The 8,958-nt window shown below is 46.8% G+C and overlaps 1 pseudogene; it reads right to left on the bottom strand.

The window, feature by feature from the left end:
* Positions 1-1,102: 1,102 nt before the first annotated feature.
* LOC105550702 lies at positions 1,103-1,585 on the bottom strand (annotated as a pseudogene).
* Between the last annotated feature and the right edge of the window lie 7,373 nt (positions 1,586-8,958).

Below are 8,958 nucleotides of genomic sequence, written 5' to 3'. Positions count from 1 at the left end.
TCTACTGCAAAAGATTGTTGCAAGGATTAAATGTTGTTATGAAATTAGGATAGTGCCTGGCACCCAGTCAGTGATGGTGGGCCTTACTGCTTTTGCTCTTTCTGTAGGCACCTGGAGGCTCACACTCCTTGAAGGTGGACACTTCATTTCAATTGTCTTTGGTTTCCTAATCCCTATACCTGTGTGGTCCACCCTGGGCTTCCAGCAATGTCCCTGAGCTGGGGTCGACTGCCCTTCTACCTAGTCCAGGCCTACTGTGTTCCCCTGGTTCAGTATTTATCCCGTACTCAGAGCATTGGAGCTGGTGTGAATCATAGGAGTTGTTGGATACTACCCTGGGCTGGGATAACTGTAATTCTCATTATACAACAAGCATGTTTATATATCAAATGCAAATACTAGGTGTAGATATTTACATTTGTGTGATCATGGAATTTGCCAACATTCGTATATTAAACACTGACTCCACTGGCCAGTGATGCAGTGAAATGAAGGGACTGGATGGAGCAGTTGGGCTGCTGCGTCTTGGAGGGATGGGATAGCAGGTGTGTTGCTGTGATGAGACCTCGGCTCCCTCTTGGAGATGGCAGCTGAGCTAGGCCTTCACCTGGGATGCCAGGTGTTTTGGTATCAGGGACTGAGGGAACGCTCTTGGTAGGGGTTGCTCAGTGCTTTCAAATTTTCACAGGTTCCTGGGTTTGTCGCTAGACACACAACCAGCAGTTTGGTTTCTGTCATAGAGAGAAAGGACTTCTGAGCCAATGGTACCCCTGCTGTACTCCACAGCCATGACTCCATCCCTCCCCAAACCATCTCCACTGCACCTTCCGGGTGGTCTGCTCAGGACCTTGGAGAGATGACATGCTTTGAACAAAGGCTCAGGATTCAGGCTTGAAAACAGCCTCGCTGGAAAGCAGCAGTGCCCTCACTGGGGCGAGAACCTCCATGTGCCCAGTCTTTCCAGTTGTGGCATCACCATCACTCTTGACTTCTGTAAACTTTTCTTAAGATCTGACCCTCACAAGCAGACAAATAAAAGCAAACATTTATTTCTTGTGCATATATATATATACACACACATAATCAGCCAGCTGGACTCAGTTTAGATTATCTCAATTTTGTTGGCAACACCCAAAGCATTGTAATCAGGATTCAGTTGAACATATGCCTTCTTCTCTCCATCAGGCCGAACCGGAGCTGACCTTGGCCACATCAATGTCATAGAGCTTCTTCACAGCCTGCTTGATCTGGTGCTTGTTGGCTTTAACATCCACAATGAATGTAAGTGTGTTGTTTTCTTCTATGTTCTTCACTGCCGACTCAGTGGTCAGCGGCAACTTGATGATAGCATAGTGGTCAAGCTTGTTCTCCGGGGGGCGCTCTCCCGAGGATATTTGGGCCGCTTGTTCTCTCTGGGCTGCCTCTGGAGTCGCAGTGTCACGGGAAAGTGAGTGACGTGTGGGTCTTCTTTTTTGTGTGGCTGTGGACGCCTTTCAACACTGCCTTCTTGGCCTTCAAAGCCTTCACTTTGACTTCCTTCCACTTTAGGAGGGGCAGGAGCTTCCTTCTTTTCTTTCGGCGCCATCTGGTGAAAAGGCTACTTTTTTTTTTTTTTATTTGTGGAAAAATCTATATAACATAAAATTGACCATCGTAACCATTTTTAAGTGTGCAGTTCTGTGGCACTAACTATATTTATATTGTTATGCAACCACCACCACTATCCATCTCTAGATATTTTAAAATCTCTCCCAGCGGAAACTCTGTACCCATGAAACACCAACTCTCCATTTCCCTGGCAACCCCCATTCTACTTTCTGTCTGTATGAATTCAGCTACTCTAGGTACCTCACATGAGTGGAATCATGCAGTATTTGTCGTTTTGTGACTGGACTTATTTCACCTAGCATAATGTTTTCAAGGTTTATTCGTGGAGTGGCACATGTCAGAATTTCCTCCTTTCTAAGGCTGAATCATGTTCCATCATCTGTGGATGACCCATTCTGCTCATCCATTCTGCCGTCCAAGGACACTTGGGTTACTTCCACCCTCTGGCCACTGTGAATAATGTTGCTCTAGACATGAATGTACAAATATCTGTTTGTGTCTCTGCTTTCACTGACTTTGGATATGGATATGGTTTGGCACTGTGTCCCCACACAAATCTCATGTTGAGTTGTAATCCCCTGTGTTGGGGGAGAAACCTGGTGGGAGGTGATTGGATCATGGGGGCAGATTTCCTCTTGCTGTTCTCCTGGTAGTGAGTGAGTTCTCACAATATCTGGTTGTTTAAAAGTGCGTGGCACCTCCCTTCTTCTGCTCTCTCTTGCTCCTGCTCTGGCATGTGAGATGTGCCTGCTTACCCTTTGCCTTCTGTCATGATTGTAAGTTTCCTGAGGCCTCCCCAGCCATGCTTCCCACACAGCCGGTAGAATGATGAGTCAATTAAAACTCTTTCTTTATAAATTATCCGGTCTCAGGTATTTCTTTATAGCAATGCGAGAATGGACTGGATCATATAGTAATTCTATGTTTAATTTTTGAGGAACCACCATGATGTTTTCCATAGCAGCTGCACCATTTTATATTCTCACCCCCAGTGTGCAAGGGTTCTGATTTCTCTACATCCTCATCAATAAATGCTATGCCATATAGTTTGCAGGCATCGTATTTCATTCTTACAACAACCCAGGAAAGCAGACCATAATGCCCAAATATAGACAGGCAGTTTGGAGATATTAGTGAAATACAAAACAATCTTTCCAGGGCCAGCTAGGAAAACAGGGAAGTCAGGATCCAGATGTGGCTTTGGATTCCAAAGCCCATGCCTTTCCCAACCTATCAGACTGTATCTTTAATAGATGAACGGATTCGTAGTTCACCTAAAATGCTAGTATGAATTATGGCCATGTAAACTGGGTACCTCCTCAATAGAGTGTTTTGGGTACTGGGTTATCATCAAACTATCTCTGCACCATGGTGTGCCTTGGCTCCGGGAGAGCGTATTCTAACGCATAACTAGAAGTAATAATGGAACCTGTCATAGATTTGCTCTTATCCAAGCTGATCAGTAATGAGGCACCCTGTGCTCAGATTCCTTTCCTTTTACTCATTTGGCAAACAGTCACGGAGCCTGTCCTCTGTGCTGGGATGTGCATGGGGCTGGAATTTTAGGGATTAAAAGGTTTGGTTCCTGCCTAAGAGCCACTGAAGCCACAGGTGGCAGGGACTTGGCAGGGTAAACAAGGTCTGCCCACAGCAGGATGAGATAAAAGCTGGTGGAGGTTAAGTGAAAGACATCCCTGCTTTTGAAGGTGGGAACAACAACCAGGTTTCACAAATAAAACTGATGACAGAACCTATGTATCTCAATGCATTGGCTGCTGAGAAGTTGTGCAAACTGTGGCAACAATGAGCTTTTGTTCTGTGAACCCAAAGCAGTTGAGACAGGTCTCAATCCATTTAGAAAGTTTGCTTTGCCGAGGTGAAAGGCTTGCCGGTGACATGGCCTCAGGAGGTCCTGACGACATGCGCCCAAGGTGGTCGGGGACGCCTTGCTTTTTATACATTTTAGGGAGACATGAGGCCAATCAATATGTGTCAGCTGTACATTGGTTTGGTCTGTAAAGGTGGGACAACTCAAAGCGGGGGCTTCCAGGTCATAGGCAGATAGGAGCCCACAGTTTGCATTCTTTTGAGTTTTTGCTCAGCCTTTCAGTGAATATACAATTTACATGTGAGGAGGGGAGAGGAAGAGTCACTTATGCCTTAGTCTGGCTCAGTGAATCTCCATTCTCCATAAACAAAAGGGCAGAGGAAGCAATCAGATGTGCCTTTGCCTCAGGTGAGCGGAGGGATGTCTTTCTGTCCCACACCCGGGAAGGGAAGCCATCGGTTTACACTGTCAGGGTAAAATTCAACAGAACCGGGAAAGATCTGGAGGCCCACAAGGAATTTCCCTGTGGGAAAATTGTGAGGGAGGTATGTAGCTTTTAAAATCTTTGCAGCTATCATATTTAGGAATAAAATGGGAGGCAGGTTTGCCTATTGCAGTTCCCAGCTTGACGTTTCCCCTTGGCTTAGTGATTTGGTGGTCCCGAGATTGATTTTCCTTTCACAGGTTAAATAAGTATTGCTGTGCAATATTCTTAAATAGATGAACAAGATTATTAGCTGTTGAAAATCAGAGTCTTGAAATTTTCTAACGCATTTTTTTTGTTTGAGACAAAGTCTCACTTTGTTGCCCAGGCTGGACTGCAGTGGCATGATCTTGGCTCACACAGCCTCCGCCCTCTGAGGTCAAGTGATTCTGGTGCCTCAGCCTCCTGAGTAGCTGGGACTACAGGCATGTGCCACCACAGCTGATTGATTTTTGTATATTTAGTAGAGATGGGGTTTCACTATGTTGGTGAGGCTGGTCTCGAACTCCTGACCTCAAGTGATCAGCCCACCTTGGCCTCCCAAAGTGCTGGGATTACAGGTGTGAGCCACTGCGCCTGGCCCTTTGTAGTGCATTTAAATCAGTCTAAATATCAATGGGTTCCTTATCAGTTTGCCCATTTATTCATGGATGTTGATCGACTGCTTGCTGTGCGTCTGGGAGCCTCCTGTCTCCTGGCTGGCTGTGCTCTCAGCAGCAACACTCTTATCCTTCCCACGTGTGGGCCTGGGTGAGGGTTCACTACTTTGGGGAACTTGGGTGGGATTTGGATAGTGTTGGTGAAGCAGAGGCCACCATTCCTGGAGATGGTGGAGGTTTCTCAACCTTCCCGGGGGCAGGCCTCAGCCACGGGTGGGGAGGCTTCTGTGACCTTGGTCTGCAGCCTGGAGGACGACACTCCCCCTGTGCCCACCCTCCCTGTTTCCCGGCTCCACTTGCAGGGACTCTGTCCTGATGCCACTCACATGGAATCACAGGACAAGCAAGGTTCCTTTCCGCCTAGAACTTCTGTTTTACTAGAATAGTTAACCCAGCGGGAAAGAGGGACAACAAACCCATAAACTCTGTGTGTGTGTGTGTGTGTGTGTGTGTGTGTGTGTGTAAAATATGGTGTCGGCCAGGGGAAAGTGTGTAAAAAATTAATCAGGATAAGAGGATGAAGAGGTTAGTTTAAGAGGAGGCAGTCTGAGAAGGCCTCTCTGGAGGGGGAGCCAACAATATTGTACACATGCACACGCACAGACACACCCACACCCACACATACAGACACGCACATGCACAGATACGCACAGAGACACACACACTGACACACACACAGACACACACACGCAGACACTCACACATATAGACACACACACACAGACACATACACATGCACAGACACACACACATATGCATACACACCCACACATACAGACACACACATGCACAGACACACACAGAGACACACTGACACACACACTGACACACATGCAGACATACATGCACAGATACACACATACAGAACACATGCACAGACACACCCACAGACACACACAGATACACATGCAGACACACACAGATGCAGACACACACACGCACATGCTGACCCACAGGTGCACATACACACACAGGCCAAGCCGGCTGGTATTTCCTCTCTTCCCCTGTTTTGCCCAGGCATGCAGGCATCACAGTGTCTGCCAGCCACATCCTCCACCCAAACGTGAAGCCTGGGAGAGGAGCCTAGAAGGTAGGTAGCAATAAGGTCAAGGGCAGTTGCTATGGCCTGCCTCAGAGGACACATCCCAGATGAGGAACAGGCTGGGAAGGAGCCCAGGGGCAGCAGGGACCCAGGGGGAAGAGAAAGGATGGGGGGAAGAGAAAGGACAGGCTGGATGAAGCCCCTCCATGATTCTTTCTGACCTCGCACGCCCTCCGTCCACCATCCCTCAGCCCTAGTCACCAGCGTGGGTGCTCCAAGGACTGGTGGGAATTGAGGGCATGAGTTCAGCCTGCGGTGCGAAGGTGACTTTTCTCACTGAATGCGTACCGAGCCCTCCTGGCTTCCACTCTGTGCTGCCTGAAATGTCTATGGATGGCATCTGTAAGTCTGTGGTAGGTAAAGGTGGCCTTCCTCCTCCTTGATGTGCACAAAGGCAGCGCTGCAAGGTGAATTCTAGCCCAGCGGCGTATGTGAGCTGGGGCAGGTAGAATCCAAGTACTTGCCTGCCTGTGTCTCTGGCCCGTCCTGGGGGCTGGGCTGACAGTGACCTTATAGGACTGCTGCTGTGAAGGTCAAATGGGCTATATACAGTAAAAATACAATTTACATGTGAGAAGGGGATAGAGGAATAGTCACTTACGCCTTAATCTGGCTCAGTGAATCTCCATTCTCCATAAATAAAAGGACAGAGGAAGCAATCAGATGTGCATTTGCCTCAGGTGAGCAGAGGGATGGCCCGGGGCCTTCTGTGTGGCTCGGCTCATGGCTGTAGCATTGCAAGAATCCCAGGTTTTAGTGTCTGCGATTGTGAATTCCAGAGCCTTCATGGCTAATTATTAGACCAGTAACTGGGAGCATATAACCCAAGTGCCCAGGCCACATTTTCTTTAGCTGCAAAACAACACCTGTTTTGCATAAGACCAGATGGCAAAATGTGGGAAAATGCTGTACTGAATACAAGTTTGGGGTGACTGGCTCCACCGGGCCCAGGCATGTGGCAGTTGTGATGGAATGCACTTCACATCTTCCTCTGGCAGGGTGTGTGTACTCAGCCCAGGAGCTGGGGAGACCTCATGTTAATATTAGGTTGGTGCAAAAGCAATTGCGGTTTCAGACCGTGAATTTTAAATCATTATAACTAGGCTCAAACACATTTTTACTAGTCAAAGTAGGAACCATTACAATCAACACATTTTTGCTGATGAGAAATAAGTTTGTTTATTCCTGTAGTGTAAAAATCTGTGTTTCAGGATTTGAGTAACTGTTGGAAAGCAGTTTCTGCATTCTGCTGGTTGTGGAAGCGTATTCCCTGCAAAAAGCTGTCCAGATGCTTGAAGACATAGTTGGTTGGCAAGAGGTACAGGTGAATGTGGTGAATGAGGCAAAACTTCATAGCCCAATTCCTTCAACTTTTGAAGCATTGATTGTGCAACACAGGGTCGGGCATTGTCGAGGAGAAGAATTGGGCCCTTTCTGTTGACCAGTGCCAGCTGCAGGCCTTGCCGTGTTCGGTGCATCTCACGGGTTTGCTGAGCATACTTCTCAGATGTAATGGTTTCTTGGGGATTCAGAAAGCTGTAATGGATTAGACCAGCGGACCACCAAACAGTGACTATGACCTTTTTTTGGTGTGAGTTTGGCTTTGGGAAGTGCTTTGGAGTTTCTTCTCAGTCCAACCAGTCAACTGGTCTCCACCGCTTATCATACAAAATCCACTTTTCATTGCATGTCACAATCTGATCAAGAAATGGTTTGTCGTTGTTGCACAGAATAAGAGAAGATGACACTTCAAAATGATGATTTCTTTTAAATTTTTGTTCGGCTCATGAGGCGCCCACTTATCGAGTATTTTCACCTTTCCAATTTGCTTCAAATGCCGAATGACCGTAGAATGGTTGACGTTGAGTTCTTTGATGACTTCTTGAGTAGTTGTAAGAGGATCAGCCTCGATGATTGCTCTGAATTGGTCATGGTCAGTTTCCCATGGCCAGCCACAGTGCTTCTTATCTGAACCTCCACTGTGCTGTGTGTTCATTAGCAGTTCCTGGGCCAAATGCGTTGTTGATGTTGCGAGTTGTCTCCGCTGCTTTACGACCCATTTTGAACTCGAATAAGAAAATTGCTAAAATTTGCTTTTTGTCTAACATCATTTCCATAGTCCAAAATAAATATAAAATAAACAGCAAGTAATAAGCCATTAGCCAAAAAAGTGAGAAATGCGCATTAAAATGTATAATATAACCACATTTATTTAGGAATGTATTCCAGTATCAATCAGCAAATTTCCACAATGCAAAAACTGCAATTATGTTTGCACCAACTTAATAGAAAGCTTTCCATGCAGATGCATGGAAAAGTGGGAGCTCCTATGTTATGCCCAGACCGTTTATTCCCCGAAGAAGACCACCAGAGTCCAGAGTCAAAGCTAAGCAGCAAGGATATTTATTACAGGTTCGAACCTGGAACTCTCCCTCACTCGCGAAACGAGACGGGCAGGAGAGCTCCCCCACTGAGCTCCGAGCAGTGTTATATAGTCTAAGAAAAGTGGGCATAGAGTTATTATACAAATCAGATATATGATTGGCTAGTGTTTGAACAAGGCGATTTGGCTAACTATGATTGGTTCCCGCCATTTCTGATATTTCGGTTCAACCTTTGAGGCGGGAGAGCAGGTTTATGGCAGCAAGAGTTTATCTTACTTAAACACGTCTTGTGACCTTGCCTCAGAACTTACAAAATCTCTGGTATGTGCAAAACAAAATCTCTGGTACGTGCAGAAAAACAGGTGCTCACAGAACTTACGAAATCTCTGGTATGTGCAAAGATTAGAGAGCAGAACAAAGGTGTAGCGGGGGGGCGGGTACACATCTATCTTTGTGTCCTTTCACTAAACAGCAGGGACCAGGCCCTATTTCTTATAGTTCTTGCACTCTGGCCTCTTTTCACATAGTAGGTGCTCAGTAAATAAGCACAGCATCAGTGTGGCTGTAGGTCCATGTTCAGCGTAATGGTACAACTAAAATAATTCTTGACCCACAGCTGGGTTGAGATATCCGTGCGGCTGGAGCCCACTCACTGTGTGGTCCTGTTCCACTCCAGTCATCCACCCACCCATAAGCACAGAAGAGAGGGGTCCTGTCGAACTCCAATACCCCTTCTTCTCAGGCCTTTGTTACCACAGCATCACCAATTCCCTGCAAACCCTCCCAGAGCTTGCAAACAGCCAAATCCCACAGGTGCCATGGCAGGATCCATGGCGCCCTGGATCCCTGGCAGAATCTCTTCCATGGCAGGATCTTTTAAGGGAGTGGTGGAG

Source organism: Mandrillus leucophaeus, unplaced genomic scaffold (genome assembly GCF_000951045.1).
Source record: "Mandrillus leucophaeus isolate KB7577 unplaced genomic scaffold, Mleu.le_1.0 Scaffold495, whole genome shotgun sequence".
In the NCBI taxonomy this organism is placed as follows: Eukaryota; Metazoa; Chordata; class Mammalia; order Primates; family Cercopithecidae; genus Mandrillus; species Mandrillus leucophaeus.
Note: the sequence above shows the minus strand (reverse complement) of the source record. Positions and strands in the feature narration are given on the sequence as shown.